Source organism: Peromyscus leucopus, chromosome 14, assembly GCF_004664715.2.
Source record: "Peromyscus leucopus breed LL Stock chromosome 14, UCI_PerLeu_2.1, whole genome shotgun sequence".
In the NCBI taxonomy this organism is placed as follows: Eukaryota; Metazoa; Chordata; class Mammalia; order Rodentia; family Cricetidae; genus Peromyscus; species Peromyscus leucopus.
In genome coordinates, this window is record NC_051075.1 from 42,049,333 (window position 1) to 42,068,538 (window position 19,206).

General features: G+C 42.9%; 1 long non-coding RNA gene across 1 annotated transcript; it reads left to right on the top strand.

Moving 5' to 3' along the window:
• The first annotated feature begins 4,811 nt into the window (after positions 1 to 4,811).
• On the top strand, positions 4,812 to 18,732 carry LOC114683713. Its single transcript, XR_003733192.2, has 4 exons — positions 4,812 to 5,025; positions 6,101 to 6,224; positions 15,723 to 15,838; positions 15,948 to 18,732. It is a non-coding gene; the product is annotated as an uncharacterized LOC114683713 (long non-coding RNA).
• Positions 18,733 to 19,206: the final 474 nt, after the last annotated feature.

A 19,206-nucleotide genomic window follows, 5' to 3' on the forward strand; every position in this document is an offset into this window, starting at 1 on the left:
GTTCTCAAGGAACACTCTGCCTTGTCAGCAGGGGAGAAAGGCATGAGAGAGAATGAAATAATTGGACCTGGGGGGTACACTTCTGCCCAACCTCTATGGACCAGGACCAGTCACAGAACTCTACTGTGTTTAAGAAGGCAGGGGCATCAGCCCACAGAGATTGGAGTTTGATCGCCTAGACCCACATTATGAATGAAAGAGACAACTCCAGCAAGCTGTCCATGGCCTTCACACATGGTATGCATGTTTGTGAATGTGCACACACACACTAAATAAAAAAGTAATCTTTCTTTTGAAACGGTTGGCGATTTTAGTTTTACGTGCCTGGGGGAAATGAATTGAAAATAGTAAACCCCCTCCAGACAACATCTCACATTCCAACACTCTTTCCTTTGTCCATCTTCTGAAATAAGCTTCTTCCCAGTGTTGTCTCCCTGGTGGTCACAACTGAAGGCCTCGTGGTGCTGAGCTCGGTCCCCCCCACACACACCAATTTCTTCTCACCATGGCTGCACTAGGACATTATATTGGTGGAATTATTAAGGTCACTCCACATAGTTAAAAGGGAGATTTATTTAGTGGGTAACTTACAAATGAAGGGATAGGTAGGTCGTGGGGTCTGGGGAAGGTATATCGCAGTCCAGTGGTGTTCTCTGGAGCTCTGCTTGGTCCACCTCCACCGTCAAGGGTCCAGGAACAGAGTGAGCAGCTGGCCTATCCAGATCTTGGTCTCCAGGCACCACCCTTGGCCCCACCTTGTAGGCATGACAGTTGTCGAAGCCTCAATGGGGTTGGAACTTCCAGATCAAAGCTGGAATGGCTAGCCACTACAACATTATAGGCTGACTAGAGTGATCTGCTTGTTCACCAACAGTCACGTTGGATTTCAAGCATTTCAGGGCTGTGGGCACATTGCTGAAATGAGGGCTCCAAGTCCAGAGCAAACTGCTCTGAGCTGGTAGCCCGGGCAAGGCTGGATGCTCCTCCATATGGGCCACCGTGAACCACAGATGGTATATGAAGGTACCAAAATGTACAGTTTTAGCTGTAAGAGTGCAGAAGAAAGAGGTCTAACTAAGTTTAGAATATGTCATCTGGAGTCTCTAGGACTGCTGCCTCCTGAAATGTCAATTAAGACTCTCCCATCCTTAAGGGCTGAAATAGTACCCCTTTCTATGACCATGGATCTGTTTTCTCTTGTGTTTCCTAGCCCATGTGGTAGTGTTAAAACTCTATAGCATGGTTTATTTATAATATCCCTTTTCTTTTTTTAACGTTTATTTTTTTTGATATCACAATTTCCTTTCCATATATTGCTCCTTGTTCTCTTTCAAATTTATGGCCTCTTCTTTCATTAATTGTTGTTATATGAATATATATATATATATATATATATATATATATATATATATATAAATACAACCTGCTCAGTCTGTATGATGGCATTTTCAGGGCTGTCCCTTTGGTATTGGATAACCAATTGTTGTGCTCTTCCCTAGGGAAGACTCTTTCTCCCACTCTTGGCAGGCCTTAGTTGCCTGTGGTGCTTTGTGTAGAGTTACTTTGAAAACATTAGCCATCTCCAATAACATTGGACCGATGAATCAAATAATATAAACACCCCAAAACTTTGTGTGAGCTTTACAGTGTCTGGGGTTATTTCTTCAGGAGGATTTGTAAATGTTACTCAAAAGGAAGTGAGCAGGAGTGAAGCGTGTGTGAAGTTCTATCTGCTGTAGTCTGGACAAGGTGGCATATGCCTGGTATCCCCAGCAGTCAGAAAGCTGAGGCAGGAGGTCTAGAGTTCAAAGCTGGCCTGGGATACACAGCAAGATAGGGTCACTAGAGAACAACACAAATATTTGCAGATATCAATGGGCCTGCAGGGATCAAGAGTCACACCTTTGTTCTGTTTCTAGATTTGTCACAAGGCCACTCTGTCATCCTGATATCACCCTGACCCTTCCTTCACATTTTCTAACGTCTATTTTTTTTTTTAAAGGGAGCCCTATATGAAAGGGAGATGGGGCAATTACTCAGAAGTTACATCACGGTGGACCAGGTTTTCTGGTCGGTTCAGATACATTGTTTCCTGATTGGTTCAGATACATTGTTTCTTGATCAGTTCAGATACATTGTTTCCTGATTGGTCCAGATACACATTGTTTTCTGATTGGTTCAGATACATGGTTTCCTGATCAGTTCTGATACATTGTTTCCTGATCGGTTCTGATACATTGCATGTGTGCCCATCCTGCTCCCCTGAACGGTTTCTCTGCTTTGGTTCTGTAGTGATAGAGCATGTGATTATGGGTGGGGTTTGTCTGTTTTCAGTTCTGGAGACTGAATCTACAGGCTCCTACATGCTAGGCAGATCCTCGGCTACTGAGGTGTACCCCCATTCCCACGGGGCCGGCAGTGTACCTCAGTGATATACCTGCCTCTGCCTTGGCAGCATATGCTATTATATGCCACTTTTAAAGGTGGGTCTGGGGATTGGACTCAGGTCCCCGGGCTTTCGTGGCAAGCACTTCACTGACAGAGCTGTTGTCCCAGCCGGGGGGGGGGTGCATTTTTAGGAAAGAGAAGACACAGGTGAACGCAGAGGACTCACACTCAGTTTAGAGGACTGGGAAGAGGAGTGCTAAGACTATGTCAGAGGGACTCCAGGTTGAGAACTTCCTGCAGTTCATGGAGACCAGACACTGGTCCTCGAAAAGGAAATGGTGTCAGTGTATAAATAGAGTGCTTCATTAAGTCTTCCCACACCCCTAGCTGAAAATGACGGCAGCTCTGGGCTACCCTCATGTCACTGTGTGGCACTTGCTAAGAGCTGTCCAGCTCAGGAAATCATGGCCACAGGCTCAGTGGGGCTCCCTAACGTGCACCTGGTGCTGTTCGTTAAACACTGGGCGCTCACTGTTATCCTGAGAGAACTAGCTTAGCGTGAGGCAGGATGAGTACTGTAGGTGGGCTGGGGGAGTGTGACTCCGGCTGTCATTAGGAAAGCTGCTAGGAGGATGTATTTAAGCAGCAACTTGCAGGCTGGGTGGGAGGGAGGAAGCCAGGTGAGAGGGAGACACGCGCGAAAGAGAAAGAAATACCATGCACAGATCCCCGGAGACCTTGGAACCTTCTCCATACAAGGTAGAGAAGAGTCCAGGATGACTGGAAGCTAAAGGTCAAAGGTAGAGTCCCAGGGGAAGGGCTAGAGGAGAAGGAAAGAGATGGCAGCCCCTTTTAGCCTCTTGCTGCCAATAGCAAAGCAGCCATGTAACATACCGCTGGAAGCCTGGGAGATCTGAACTGCTCTCAAGGTCTGCCTTTAGTCCCCTTTGCAGCACCTTTACTATGATTAGCTCTTTAGCCCACCTTGGCTACTTATTACTGCTTTGCACAGTTCCAGTTCAGCTGTCAGCTTCTCAAACCTCAGGGCAAACACACTCCCAGATCCAAGTTTGACAGAGGCATTAAGTAGACACTGGAGGCCTCTGAGCTGTGGGGTCACACTGTAGCCCCACTGGCTTTGAAGATGGCTACCACCACAGTACTTAACACAGTACTATGCAGCAGACCTGTCTTGGATCTAAACACAGTATTTCTTTGTAAGTGATTCCCAGGTGGTGCTAACTTCCATCCTGGCCCTGGCCTGACTCTCTGGGGAGTTAGGGAAAGGCTATGTTCCTTCCTTAGGGGAAATTTACCATCAAGGAGGCACATTGGGCAAAATATCTTTAGTAGGTGTTTTGTCTTCCTTTCTTGAATTTGCTCATTGGCTTTTCAAATGTTCCCACTTAGAGGATCTTACCATCTTCTTTCCCAGATAAAATTACACTATTTAACAACAGTGGTGATGAGAAGCAATGGTTAAGAACATAAACAAAAACCAAATTAAAAAAAGCTCTATCCAGAAGTCAAAGAGCATGCAAACCTTTGTAGAAATTAAAATAAAGCAAAAATGACGGAAACATATATAGTTCCTCCCAGTTTTCTTTGTGAAAAGGAAGTACCCTTTTGGGTGCCTTTAAAAATATACATTTTATTTGTCACTTGAGAATTTAATATAAGTATACAATGTATTTTGATCATATTCATTCCCCACTCCCTTGGACCACTATCCTGGAAACCCCTTCATCTTTTTTCCAACTTCATATCTTTTCTGCAATTATTTTTTTTACAGAAAATTTCATATTAATCGAGGGTTTATTTTCTTCTCGGATCTAAGTTGTGTGAATGAAGTACTTTTAGACCATGCGAGTCCCCCTCTCCTAGCCTGTGCCCCCCCCCAATCTTTGACACCTTGTCAAGGAGGCAGCCGTATCGGGTGCCCAAAGGAATTAAACTCAAGATTGAGTTCCATGGATTAATATTTCCCTCTTCCAAATCCGTCAACTGCTCAAACCTGCTTATAGGAACAGGAACACAGTTGGAGACAGTCCCAGAGCCAAATAATTCCGCACAGCTCAGCTCATACCTTTAAGTGCCCTTCCACCACTGTCCCCAAATTCAATTTTCATGGGGATACCCCATGGTCCTCCAGTGAGTGACCGTTTCCTGGGACGTGAGGCTCCTCTCAACCCTCAAGCCCGCAAAGCTCCCTCGTCGTCGTCGTTGCCAGCTCTTTAGGACTAAGTCAGTGGCTGGACCCCTCGATCCCAGCCTTTGCTCCAGGTCTAAGCTCCCAGACAGGCTCTCAGCAGCCCCCTCTGGCGCTCGAGACCTTCTGGAAAGTTGCTCGGAGCGGTGGAGGGGCGTCATCGCCTCCTAGCAACGCTCCTAGCAACCGGATAACATCTGCTCCCTTTGGTCCAATGCGCGCCTAGGAAAGCCGCGCGCCCGCCTCGCGTTCCGAGCCGGAGCGAGAGGCGCTTCAGAGAAGGAGGGACCGATCTGCAGGAGCCGGCCGCCCAGCCGAGCTGCAGTCGCCGCCGCTGCTGCCGCCGCTGTTGCTGTCAGAGCCCGTCCGAAGAGCGACACCTTCGCGAAAAACAGGAGCTACGAAACAGTTGCACACGCAGTCTTCGGGTGAGTGGACCCCTGGCAAGGTATTCCAGAACCCCTCCAGCCAGGCATCTAACCCCAAGGCCCAGAAAAAGACGCGTTCCCTAGCACAGGAGGCAAGGGACTTGGCCTCGGTCCCACCCCGCCCCCAGTCATTGAAAAGTGACCAGCCACTGGTCCCGAATAATTTGATTTGATTTTTAAATCCCAGGATTGGATATAGAGACTCCCCCTCGGCTCACTACTGTTAGGTTAGTGCTCAGAAGTTTTCCACCCTCCTTGATTTTGCTTTGCCTGGCTGCCCGAGGCTGGAGAGCTGGAGGCAATGAGCGCCCAAAGGCAGCCTGTGGTTATGGACAAAATGACACAGAGTAGGCTCCGCTAAATTCAGTCAACACGTATGGAGAGCAGGGGTCTGTTTTAGGTCCTCATCTGGAAAGGGTCCATCTGGCCAGGAGTAGCCCTTCACGGGTCCTCAGTCTCCTGAGCAGTAACCATAGTAACTCACCTCTCTCGATGAGATCGTCCTTATTGGATGCCCGTCTTCCCTTGGAAAGCCCGTCTCTCTAAATATAGAAGATGATGAGATCCGTGAGCACACAGCCATGCAGACTAGGTGTGGTTAAACGGAGCCCTTTGCTGAGAACTATCTTCAGACGTGTAGCGGCGTCTGGCTTCTTCAAACCTTGCCAGAAAGAGTCACTATGCCAGAGAAAGACCAAGTTACTGTGGTTTGAGTTAATTGCTTTGTGATTTTGGAGAGAACTGTACAAGAGCTGGCTGTGATTTTTAAAAATCAATCTTTCCCCAAATAATCACCAGTAAATAACTGGTGAGATAAGTTATTGGGCACTTTCCAAATCTCTTAGGGGGAGTTGACACTGCTCCGATTTAAACTTAAGTGATTGTGTGAGTTGGAAGGTTTATCTCTCCATCTAATCCAGATTCCAGATGGACCCTATCTCAAACATCTCAATCCTCACCCCCTACCTCACCCCTAAAACCCCTCACGGGATCTCCTGCCCTGACAATTAATTCATGTCTCACCATCCCTGATTCGGTAGAGGTGACTTATGCCGGTATGTCTCCTTGTTTCAAGATCTCCGGTCACCATTCATGAGCCCGAGGCTGTGAGACATGCTCCATGTGCCAAGGGGAGTTCTCACCAAATCTTCTGAGACTGTCCTAGACATACGCTGTTCGGACTGAGTCAGCATTACCAGGTAATCACCAGATGAAGAGAAATTAGTGTTTAAATATGTATTCAGAGAAATAAATGCTAATGTAGTATCGTGGCAACTTACAGGATCAATAGAAAGGGCTGTTTATATAGGCTGTTGCTGGGCTGAAGTCAATAAAGGTTTTCTGTAAAAAGGACATCTGTGGGCTGTCAGAGTTCCTCTCTTAGAACCATGTGAATTGGGTGGGCCAAGTGAGGGAACTTGGATCCCGGAAAATGTCAAGAGGCAGCTTTCTGAGCACAGTGGCTGTGCAGGTCTGGGGTGAAAGAATCCAAGAGAATTCTTCAAGGTACCATAGGAGGTTGTGGGGACTTTTGGAATGCCCATTTACATGAAGACTTATGGTAGAGACCAAGGAGAATGAACTACTTTCTTCTCAATTATAAGACTGAATTTGATGTATAATTGAATGTTCAGCTCCCTAGCACTGTGGAACTTGGTGTAATGAGCAATCCCTGAGCAGTACCCTGCCAGAGGTGACTAGCCTAGCCAATGGCAAACTCAGAAAGATGGGCCCGCCATAGAGATATGCAATTGGAGAGAATCTATTCAGATTCCCATTCAAAAATTCTTTCTGATTTTATATGGCTTTATGAGTGTCATGAGACTTTGAAATCATTCATTTTTATGGTCGCTTGTGGAAATCACTGTAGTTTAATAATATTAGGATAAGATTACCATATATAAACCCAAACTGCAGCATTCATTAGCTCTTAGTACCATCCAGCCTTCTCCCTTCTGCCATGATAATTGCCATATTTTATTGTGAGAAACAAATTCATGGAGATGATGAGACTCACTGCAATCTTCCAGGGGGTGTGTAAGTGTTCTGTGCAGGGCTGCATTCTCAGGAGTGTATGAGAAAAGCAGCCACGATGATTGGTTCATGTGTATGTGTTAGTCTTGTAATTTATACATACATATATATATATATATATATATATATATATATATATATATCATTTCTTATGAGACATACATAGAAGTTTAAAACCTCTATGTCCTTTATGTCTGTGAATGACACTGCCGTCCACAAAGACCCCTGTCACAATCAAAAAAGTCAAAGTGCTTCTCAAATTTTTGTATTGATTTTCATCATGAAAATGCAACATGCAGAATATGTACTGCACAGATTTTGGTGAACATGTCTGTTGAAAAATCACTACTTGCTGATGTCATAGCATTTAGTCCTAAATAAATAAAAAGATTAATTATCACAATAGCAGACACTTAATCCTAGGGATGTTGGTGGCTCCACAGTTTCAGTGAATCCACAAAAGTAAACATTGGTTGAAGTTTCTAGGTGCCCCCATCCACATTACCACACTTTAGGTCGTAAAGAGTGTGTGTGTGCTTGGGATATGATGCTTAGATTAGATCAAGCTGAGATCAAACAGCCTAGGGCTGAAACTGAGATCTAATTGCACCCTTCCGTTCCCAGCTGCTCACTCTGTTGGGAAGTCTTTAGGTGCACATCAACATTCATGTTTGGATTCATGTCATGAAGCTCCTGTAAGGCTTTGAAGATGCCTTGAGACACAATGGAGTCTTTGAAATCTCCATCAAGGCTTCCACTCCTAGGCCATCTGCTCATGACTCAGTTTCAGCAGGGAAAACATTGAAGTCCCAAGCATGCTTGAAAGCCAATGCACAGGCATCTTAGACTGTCTTCCAGAGCAGTGTGTGCTTCTGAAACCTGCATGACAGAGTAAATATGAAATGAAATCTATATGTAGATGAAAAATAACTTTCTCAGAAATGGACACAGATGTGAACTCACCAGACTTTCAGAATTGAGGCAAAGGAAGAAAAACCTGCCTTTATGTTGGACCTGGGGGCCTGCAGAAGCCCATCTTGTTAACTCTCTTATTTACATTGAATTTACATTAAAAAATACATTTTAAATTTACATTAATAAATAAGCTGCTTTTATACAATTCTAGTACATTGTTTCTCCCTTTTAGTCTAACACAATTATTTTCAATTTTTTCCCCAGTCAAAAGTATACAAAAACACCAATACAGACTCTTCCAATTTCAGGAACTAATTCCCAGAGGGGACAATGGGAGTTACAGGTGAAAAGCAGTAAGGCTTTACTAGTGTTTACATTCAGTGCTGTCAAACTTAGCCTTATATTCAGAATAAACCAAGCACTTACTTCTATATTCTTGACTGGAGAGGCAAGAGAAAGTCTTCTTAATGGAGAGATAGGAGACTTCTAAATGCCAGTGAGTGGATGGAGACCAGGCACAAGTTTGAGGCTGGGGGCCTCCGCAGGGATCTATCAGAGGGTCTGTGAGACTTCAGAAGCCTATCCAAAAGGACCATGGGGCAGGACATGAAGAAGCTGGGGATACCTTCAAAGAGAAGTAGGAATCAGGTGCCCAAAGGCTCGATTCAGTCCCTGCACGCTATTGTCACATCTTGGTAAGACAGCCAGTGACTTTGCAGATGGGCCGAGCTTGAGTACAGTGCATTTCAAAGATGCTCCACGCCTGTAGAAGGAAGGCACCCCGCTGCCGCAGATAATTTTCTTGCTAGAGGATCTTTAGTTGGCAACTTCAACTGGACAGCACGAGAGCTGCAGGCAGACCATCTCAACACCAGAGCCAGGGCTTCTAGAGAAGCAAGTGGTTGTTCTGACTTGAGTCTTACACAAACCTTCTTGGACAGCAGAAGCAAATCTGGCCTTCGGGTGCTTTGTTGATACACCCAAATAAAATACGACGGATGACGAATGATGATATACAAACAAAAGAGTGTGTGGATGATACTGATTTGGACTCTCTAAAAGGCCTCTGTTGCCCTCAGGTCAGAGATCAAAACTCTCCTCTTCAAGCACTGGCCCTAGGTGCCCACAGGAGTTAAAATCTCTCTCTAGATACTATTGGTGGGATGATTTTTTGGAAGCCATATCAGGAAATGTAGTTGCTTGGCCAATTTTTTCTTTGTCAGTCTCACATTCTAAGGTGCAGGGAATGGGGGCAGCATTCCCCTAGAGAGTGATAAATCACAAGGTGTACTCTCAAAACTCATACCTTTTGGCCTCTGCCATTGTCATTGGCTAGCTTCTTGGAGAAGTGGGTTGTGCTGCAGCAGAGTAACTTCCTCATTGCCTGGCTGCTCACCTCTTGTTTAATGGTGTTCTCTCTGGTTCAGTGACCAGTAGAACAAGATGAGTTTGTGGGACTTCTGATGCTCTGTTCAATAGTCCACTTCTGTGCTTGGGACTATGCCAGGGGACCAGGAATCTCAGGCCAGACAATGCCGCTGCTCTCTTAAGAAATCACTGGCCATCAGTATCTCTGGAAGTCCCTAAGAAAGCCTTCCAGAATCTGCAACTTGTTGCTAATCAGAAACTGACAATAAAGTCAATATTGTGCTTGGAATAGATGATAGATCTGAAGAAACAGATTGCCTCATTGATCCAGAGCTAAACATGAACACTGAGTTCTGCTACCATAGAGCATATCATGCAGAAAGGTGCTGGGTACTTGGGGTGTTGACAGAAGGAAGATGCCTACCTGATGAAGTACTGTCAGGTATCAACAAAGCTGTATGTCCACGGAAAGCAAGCCAGTACAGCCTTGGACTTTGTTCCTGTCTGCCTTTGTGAACACACTCATGAATGTTTTATGTAACCCTGTGCTTCACACCAGTGAGGGCACAAATATCCTACATAGAACATGATGCTTCTGAGTAGGATGTATATTCATGGTTTGAAAAGGGGTCATTGCAGTAATGATACATAACAGTGATTGAGCTGAGATTATGAGTGTGACAGACATAGGAGAAAGTGCTTTTAAAGCACCATCTCAACTAAATGACATGGAAATCAGTGAACTGGAAGTTGTCCCCCTGCCCCCGTGAAAAAAACTCAGGCTCTTTCAGGTTATGTCCTGAAGACATGAAACAAATCACAGAGCTGGGGTTTGTTACGGTGGAATGCTTTAAGCCATGCAGTAAGACAGCAGAACATGGCTAGCAGGGTCAGACGAGATGATTCTCTTTGTTGTCGTTGTTGTTAGTATTTCTGTTTTTTTTTTTTCTGGCTACATTGAGGATTGAACCCAAGTCCTGTGCCTGCAAGGTGAATGCTCTACCACCAAGTTACAGAGTTATATCACCAGCCCTCGATTAGATAATTCTAAACAAATGTATTTATAGCCTTTAAGATGAAAACTGATAGTTTTCCTATCAGTTAAGCATGGTTTAGACGGGCAGGATACTAATATTTTCAAAGGCCAATGCCTGGCTCACATCACAAATGGGGAACTGATAAGGCCATGCTTTGTCTATGACAGACATCGACTGTTGGTCTGATACAGCACTCACTCTCCCCAAAGATCAGCCTCCACCCCTTCTGTCTGTAGCTAGGATGCACACCTCTAACCAGATGGCCTCAACTTGATCTTTATTGGATGTTGGTTAAAAGGTTGGAGAAAACTAAAAACTACTAAGATGATAGAACTAAACACAGCAGCTCTTTACTCTTTCTCAGGTTTCTCCTTTGACCTAAAAAAAAAATCCCTTAGGTGGGGTGTTCTTGTACTGTTTTTACTGTTGTCTGCCCTTTCAAAGTGTTTATAAATTAATTTGCTGATGATGTTACCTTAATGTACTGTCCCTGGGCCTCCTACCAAATGAAATCACTTGAATGCTAACAGGATTCCAGTTGCCTGGAGGCAAATGCAGGACAATAAGGAAGCAATCGTTTGTAATTGCATTTTAAGCATTTATTTAAAGACATATGTATGAATTGCCCTGCCAGAGCTCTAATGACACTCTGATGGGTCACTCTGATCTGTGGCTTTTGAAAGTGTGTTACTTGCTGAGCTCTTAACACTGTGACATGCTTGGGGCCTGGCACAGGCATTTCGTGTGACCCAGAGGTTACAACATTAAGAGTAATTTTAATGTTCAAACCAGCATTAGCTGTTTTACTTCGGAGATAAACTCCAGCTCAGCTCAATTCCATTTTGTAATTTGTATACTATCCTCAGAACTCAGAATGCTGACTCTAAAGGCATATAGTCACTTTGCTCTTGTTTATTTCATTGGATTTTAGGTGAATTACAAGCTTTTTGGTGGCAGGAACAGCAGCAGCACATTTATTCTTGTCCACCCAATCATAGCAAGTGCACATTTTTGGGCATTCGGATCAACACTGATGAATCATCCAGAAGATTAGATAAATGTTTCATAGACAGTTCGCATTTCCTTTAGCCCCAAATGCATGACCCATAGGAATACACCAGAAACACGTTCTCAGAGAGATTGTGGGTTCTGTGTAGTACCTGTCAACTTGACCATCTGAGCTGCCTTCTGGGAAGCTTTCAACCAATAACTATCCTCTCTGTGTGGCTGGGTAGTGGGAATGGTCTTTAGGTCTGAGCTAGTAGGGTGGGGTGGGCTTGGCTTTTGTGTGACTGGTCTCCGTCTATTGGCACTCATTATATTGATTTGGTACGGGGCTTACCATATATTAGGTGTGATGCTACTTTGCATAACTGCAGGATCCCACTGAACAAATGGGATTTGTAATGAGTCTAGGTAATTTGTTTAAAGTCACACAACTAAGAAGCAATAGATCTGGAGAGTAAACCTATGCCTCCCCCCACTTCTAGACCCCCAACTCTTAGCCACACAACTGGCTGTCAACTAGACTCTCTTCTGGGCCGTGGTTTCCTGGGCTGCACTCAGAAGAGGCAGACTTCAGGCATGATCAAGGCGTAGCTGCCAGCTCTGAAGCTTTTGAGTTTTTATCCAGCAAGTAAACAGATGTAGCAACTTACGTTTGCTACATACTTTAGCCTCAAAGTGGCTGAAACCATCTTCCAAAAAGTGATGTGGAAAACATTGCAAAGAGCCAGGCAGCTAGCTTGGAGGGGCTTGCCAAGCTGACAGCAGCTGTGAAATCTGCTCAGCCTTTCAGCAGCCAGCAGTGGGGGGGGGGGTTTCCTCAAGAACAATAAACTGACGAAGAGCCCTGCCCAGGAGGAGCTGGCTCAGGTCTAGACCTCTGAGTATTCGCTCTGTATTTTCAAGGGCTGAGGCCATCTGTAGTTGAGGCTAACTTCTGGAATACAGCCACCCAGAATCCTTAGCGTTCCTGGAGGATCTCTTGGGAGTGGGAGGCAGAACAGTTAAGTCTGACACATTGTCTTCCACTGTGCCACGAATGGCCTTTTAACTGGCTACAAATGTTCCATTAAGTGCCGTTACTTAAGACGATAAAGCAAGCCAATATTTAATAAAGGACACATATATAGATTAAAAACAATGTTGCGTATGGCAAAGTTATGCTTCCTATTTCCCAGTCTTTCCTCACTCTACCCTTCACTAGAGTAACTCACTAGATCTTGCCAGGAAAGGTTATGACCTTCCTAAGCACCAATGCTAGTAACAGGCATTGACGCCTCTTAAGATGATCCCCGGGAGTCTTGTTGAAAATGGACTTCATTCTTTACTGTGTAATTAAAATGTGAGCTGGCTTTGTTCATGATGCTTACAAAAAAAAAAAAAAAAAAAAAAAAAAAAAAAAAAAAAAAAAAAAGCGAACCCAAGCTGATAAAGGGGAGCAATATCCACAATGACAAAATCAATCAACTCCATTTGCTTGGCTATCAGCTGATGGGCTCGTTTAACTTTTATTGCCTACTAGTACAGGTGCCTGGTGCTGTAACACTCAAGTTCTCAAAATGTGGCCCAGGCTAGCTGGCATGGATCTCATTTGGAAACTGGGTAAAAGTACAAATTTTCCCCTCTGGACCTACTGAAAAGGTAGAGAGGTCCAGCAGTTTGTGCCAAGGAGCCCTACAAGGGATTTTGATGCTTGTTAGCATTTGAGAACCACTATTACATCAGTTAGTTAGTTAATTAAAAAGTAGGAATAGGGGCTGGGGACATGCTGGCTCAGCATGTAAATCGCTTGCTGTATAAGCATCAATACCTGAGTTTTGGATCCCAAGCACCCATGTAAAAGCCAGGCTGCAGCCAGGACCTGTAACCTGAATGCTAAGAAGGTGAGGGTAAGAGTCCCTAGAGCTTCCTGGCTAGCTAGTCTAGCCATTTTGTGAATCTAAGTTCAGTGAGAGACCACTTCTCAAATAAATAATGTGGAGATCAATTGTGGATGAAAATCCATGTCAACCTCCGTTTGCACGCACACCTTATGTAGACATGTACAAACAGGAACACATAGACACAGGCATACACCACACACACACACACACACACACACACACACACACACACACACACATGCATGTAGGAGTCATTATCACAAGGGATAAACTAAAATTTTGTTATCTAGTTATTTGGTTAATAGCTTTCAAAGTGACCCTAACAGTTCCATTATCTTAAAAATGAAAAACAAATGAACAAAAAAATGCCTAACCCTTTTAAACCAGTGAAAAATCTACATAAGCTGTGCTTTGTTTATTGAGTTCAGGAACTGTGAGCATGGAGCCTCAACTACTGATTCCTCATCACATCACTGGTCTCTTTTAGTTGGGATACACAAGTTCTTTGAATCTTGGATTCCTTAGTAAGACATACTCACGCTAACTTAAAGCTCTTTTGGATTTATAACCCACAGTAACACCAGGGAGAATTTGGGGTACTTGAGGTAAGGCCTGCAGCTTTCCCTGCTGGCTCAGGAGAACCCCTCCAGCAACAGGAGAGCCATGTGAAAGTTATGTACACATGCCTCCAATATGAAGAAAACACTACAGAAAACAGATTATCAAAGGGCATATTTTTAATACTTACGCTCATTAAAGCTCTACATTTCAGAGGAAAAGCACCAAATGCCCAAGTATAAATTTATTTAGCCTACACGTCTTTACGTACTCATTTTGTGAATCAAGTGGTTCTAACACAGAAATATGTGAGGGTATGGGTTAGGGTGAAGAATGCAAACATGCTCTGGACCCTGGAGCTTGAATGAATATCAAACTGGACTCTGTTTTGTACGTTCATTCTGCTTTGAATTGGAAGCCCCTGTATTGGAATTTTGATCTTGCTACCTTTCTGTGGTCACAGTGCCACCTAGAGTACATCCTGGGAGCTCCTTTGCAAATCTCTGAAAACTGGTTTTCCTTCAGTCAGATTCCTCAGTGGCAGTAGCATTTTCAAGGAGGAAACAAAGGTTTCTACTCGCACACATTACGCTAAAGTCAATTACGCTATCCATTCTCTTCCGTTTCCTCATGATTAACCTCAATTATGCCAAACGTCAGGACAGTGATTAAAACATAATCATGTAAAATGGTTTTGTCTGAAGATATAGACTTATGTTAATTAATTAATTAATTTTGTTGTTTCTTTTTAAAATTGCATTTTAATTACAACATTGCTCCCTTCCCTTTCCTCCCTCTAACTCTTCCAAATGCAAATACCCTTCCTGCTCTCCTTCAAATTCATGGTCTCTCTTTTCCTCAGTTGTTATTGCATACATATACGTATTTGTGTATTCCTATCTATAACCTGTTTGGTCTGTATGATGTTACTTGTAGGTATGTTTTCAGGGCTGACCATTTGGCACTAAGCAAAAACTTGGTGTTCTCTTCCCCAGGGAGGGTGTCCTCTCCCACTCCCAGCTCTCCTCAGTTACCTGTAGCTCGTTGTTTAAAGTCGAGGCCTCTTGGGCTTTTTCCTGTCCAATCTGAAATGTCCATCCTTGTTTAGCTCTCATTTGGGGGGTCATGTTGCTGAGTCTTTATGGGTTGTAGCTTCTGATGTTACTAGGAGACCCAATCTCACAGCAAGCTCCCTGGTCCTCTGGCTCTTATACTCTTTCTGTCCCCTCTTCAGCAAAGTTCCCTGAACTTTGGGTGAGGGAGTGTTGTGTAGACATGTCCACTAGGGCTGGGCTCCACAACTCTGCATTTTGTTTGGTCGTGATTTTCTGTGTGCTCTTTGCCTGCTACAAAAAGAAGCTTCCTTGATGTGGGGTGAAGACTACCTTTCTCTGTGGGTGTAAGGACAGTTGTTTAGATTGCTGTTAGGGATCATACCACTATTTTTAAAGGCATGATTGGGCCACCAACTATTTTACGTCATTTTGATTACCCTAGAAGTGTTAACTTTCCCAGAGTATTGGGAAGATTAGCCAAAAGAATGGCGGAAAATTACTTAATCCCTTCCACTATATTCTGTGTATCAATTTCACATTTGGGTATATTTTGGCACACACAAAAAGCATGAGATTAAACAGTACTTGAATTTGATTTCTGGGGCTGCATAAGGAAATCAACATAGAACTCTAAATGCAACTATCTATTTTGGGTCTAAATGATGGCATTTTTCTGCCAACAGGCACTTCAGTCATAAGACAATTGCCAACCACAGTGCTGTTGAGGAGGTAGCAATCTCTGGGGTCACTAGAATGTTGCCAACAAATGGTCTCCATGTGCTGTAACTCTCTTTGCCACAATGGCACCTGATCTTTCTCCAATCGTCTTTTGTTTGTTTTAGCTTATCCAAGAGAAGTACCATCCTATTCATTAACAACGTCGAAAGTAGCCTACTTTAAGAGGAAATATGCAGAAGAAGAAGATTTACATCAAGATTACCATGGGTGTTTTCCAAAAGTAAGGATTTACATTTCTCCCAGTCTCCCTCCACCCCAATGTCATTGATAACACAAAACTCTAGCTTTTTTTCTCTATGTGGAGAGTAATGGCTTTATTTCCTCCCTAGCACTTGATATTACCTGAAGACAGGACCTGTATCCTCAAACTTTCCCTGGAGAAGCTCAGGTTTCTTGAAGACCCAGAAACCTACTTAAGAAGGTCTGTGTTAATTAACAATTTGCTGAGGAAGATACACCTAGAGACGGAGAAAGAGAGCTATGAATACTTTAAGGAATCCCCCTCCTATAAGACTGCTTATTCGGATACAAGAAAACGGCTGAAGTTTATGGTACAGGAGTGCTGTTCCCAGTCTCTCTACTATGAAGAGCTGCATTCCTACCACATTGTGCCTTATACTTCGGAGAACCCCATCTACGGGATGGGCTACACTGGTGACCACTTGGAGCAAAATTCTCAGTTGCTTATTTATAAAATGAATTAAAGTAACTGCTAAGTTCGTTGATATTTTGTTTCTACATGCCTGAACTGTTTATAGTGAAGATGTTAATATAAGACACTAATTACCAGTGCACTTGATCTCAGTGATGAGATGCATGCCGAACCGAGGGGAGAGAACCATGGGTATTACCCAGCAATCCTTAGTGCCATCACGTTGAGTGGAAAATACACCCACTTTATCAGAAAGCAGTGAATTGATGCATTAGGAGAAAAGGTTTTTTAATTTTTTAATTTTTTTTCTTTGAGATAGGAAGGGATTGATCTCTGGTCAATCTGTTAGGTTAAAATTCTTAAGTCACCCCCCCACCTAAATTCTGCCACTCTTATTAAAAGTGTATATATATATAAAATTGATAATGCTGTGGCCCTGAGGACAAGGGGTGGAATTAATCTAATTTTATTTACACAGTGAGAGTTCTGTCCCTTCAGAAATTTTTTGGCTTGTCAAACACTGTGCCAAATGGTTTGCCATTAGTATCCTTTAACCATGAGTTAAAGATGGGACCAGCATGGCATATACTGAAGCTTCCTTGCTCAGTGTAGCAACTGGGTTACCCCAAGCTCATCCACTTTCTTCTTTTTGTTGATTATTCTTATAATCTGAACAGACTTTCTCTTTAAGAATGAAATGTAATAAGTTAGCATCGCATATAGGATCATCTTTAAGTTCTACGGGTTGGTTAAAATTTGTGCTGGGCCTTTAAGAGTTTAAATTTTATTTATGATCTTACTTTTTTTTTTATAGGCTGTGAAGCTCAGGAAAGGGTGGGCAGGCAAAATATGTTTTTAATAGGATAATATTTTTTTTTAAACCTGCTCTGGAAAGTTGGCGAGAATAACAGAATTTAGACGTGATGTTATTTCTTCATCCTGCTAGGAGCTCACAGAAGGTACCGGGATGAAACACTGCACTGATTTTTGAACAGTAGTCGATCACTTACCACGTCACAAAATGTCTGAGAATGCCTTTGGGGAGAGATGTGGATAAGTTCTTATGTTTTACCGTTCTAAGGGTGAAGATGTAACACGTTGGATAGGTTTATGAAGTTGTTGGGAGTGATTCATCGTGTTCTGGAGGTGTGAGTGAGATGTCTGACCTCAGGGTCTGAAGCTTTTGTCCTGTGGAGTATTTCATTTAAAGAACTGTTATTGATAAAAACAGATTGGGAAAACTAGGTGCCAAAGGTGTATTAAGAAAATACCAAAGACTCAAAGATGAGTGTTAGGGAGACTCTGATAGTGAAGGCCAGCCAAGACAAGGTTCTGATCCAAGGACTGCATGGGTAATGTGGAAACATTGTTAAGGGCTTCATAACGACTCGTTTACTGGTGTGCTTCCTAGTGCTTTGTTCAGAATGATGGCCAACAGGAATATGATGCTAAATTCAGATATCAAGCTTTCGTCACGCAAATATGGCAACTGTCAGCACAGTGTCACCCCTAGCTGAAGAGCCGTCTTGTAACCAGGCTGGCTGCATCTTCCTTTGCTTTTATTTCTGGTACCACATTTGGTCCCTATGACGAATCACCAAGGTGATTTTGCACTAGGAACATGGGCTCTCTAACTAGAATGCGCTGTGCAAGACTACCAAGATACACAGTAGGTCCAAGTGTTGAGTTTATATTTAATTGCTCAATCAACATTATGAAAAGTGCTTTAGAATAATGTACAATGTGTAATAAGGGGCAAAGGCGTACAGACAAGTTAGTATGAATGGCGAGATGCCTTTGAAATCCATATAGAAATTTAAAAATTAGTTGGAGAGTAAGATTTGGCACAAAAGTTTAATAGTTTTATTTCATTGCTTATAAAAGACCCCTTTTCTCAGAAAACTCCTTCCAAAAAGATAGATTTATTTAAAAGTGAGTCTAGTCCCAAACTCCAAATTTGATAGGATAATCATGCCATCATAAGTCTAAAAATAGAACCAGTTATCTGATGCCTTTTAAATTGTTACTGGGAGAACACCTGGCGTGACTTACCACAGCCCCTCTAGGAAGAGGCCACCAATGCTAACAGGTATGACATTAAAAAAAAAAAAAAACAACACATGTTAAAATTGGTTAAATATAGAAATACACGTATTTGGGGATAGAAGAGAAAAAAAATCATCGATAAAGTGTAAATTTGTAATATTTCCTGTATGTCAGAAACCTTAATCAAAGCCAGAACTCTGGGACAAAGAACCAGTAACAGATGTAAAAATTCATTTTATTTCAAGACATCATTACTGGAGCGCTTTGATCTACACATTCTTATATAAGCTGTCTTAGAAGCCAGTGGTATTTGTGATTCTACTTTTATTTAAATATGCATTGATTTAAAAACAAATTATTTAAAAATACCTTTTAGTGCAAATAATTTCCCCCAATAAACTGCTCATAGATAAGCATTTGACAAGTGTTATCTTGATTTTTGTTTTAAACTTGTATTTAAATTCTGCAGACTTGCCCAAGTTAGCCAGTGGATGATTGTGATTTTACCAGGACCAGCTTGGATATAGGGAGATTCCATCCATGTTTGCTCTGCTCCTGACCTGTATGTTCCACTATGGATGGTGCCAACACCAGTTATAGATCTTCTGACTTTAGGCATCCTTTCTCTGGTGACAGAAACCATCCTTAGGGTAGGGAAACTGGGATGAGAAATCTGAGTGTACGTATTGTACTGCTTATTCCTGCAGGCACCATAAAGATACCCTACCCCAAAAGAACACACACACACACACACACACACACACACACACATGCACACGCACACACACATACACATGAATGCATGCACATGCATGCCTGCATGCACACACACAGACAAATACAGATATACATAGATTTACACACACACACACAGATATTCAGATTTACAT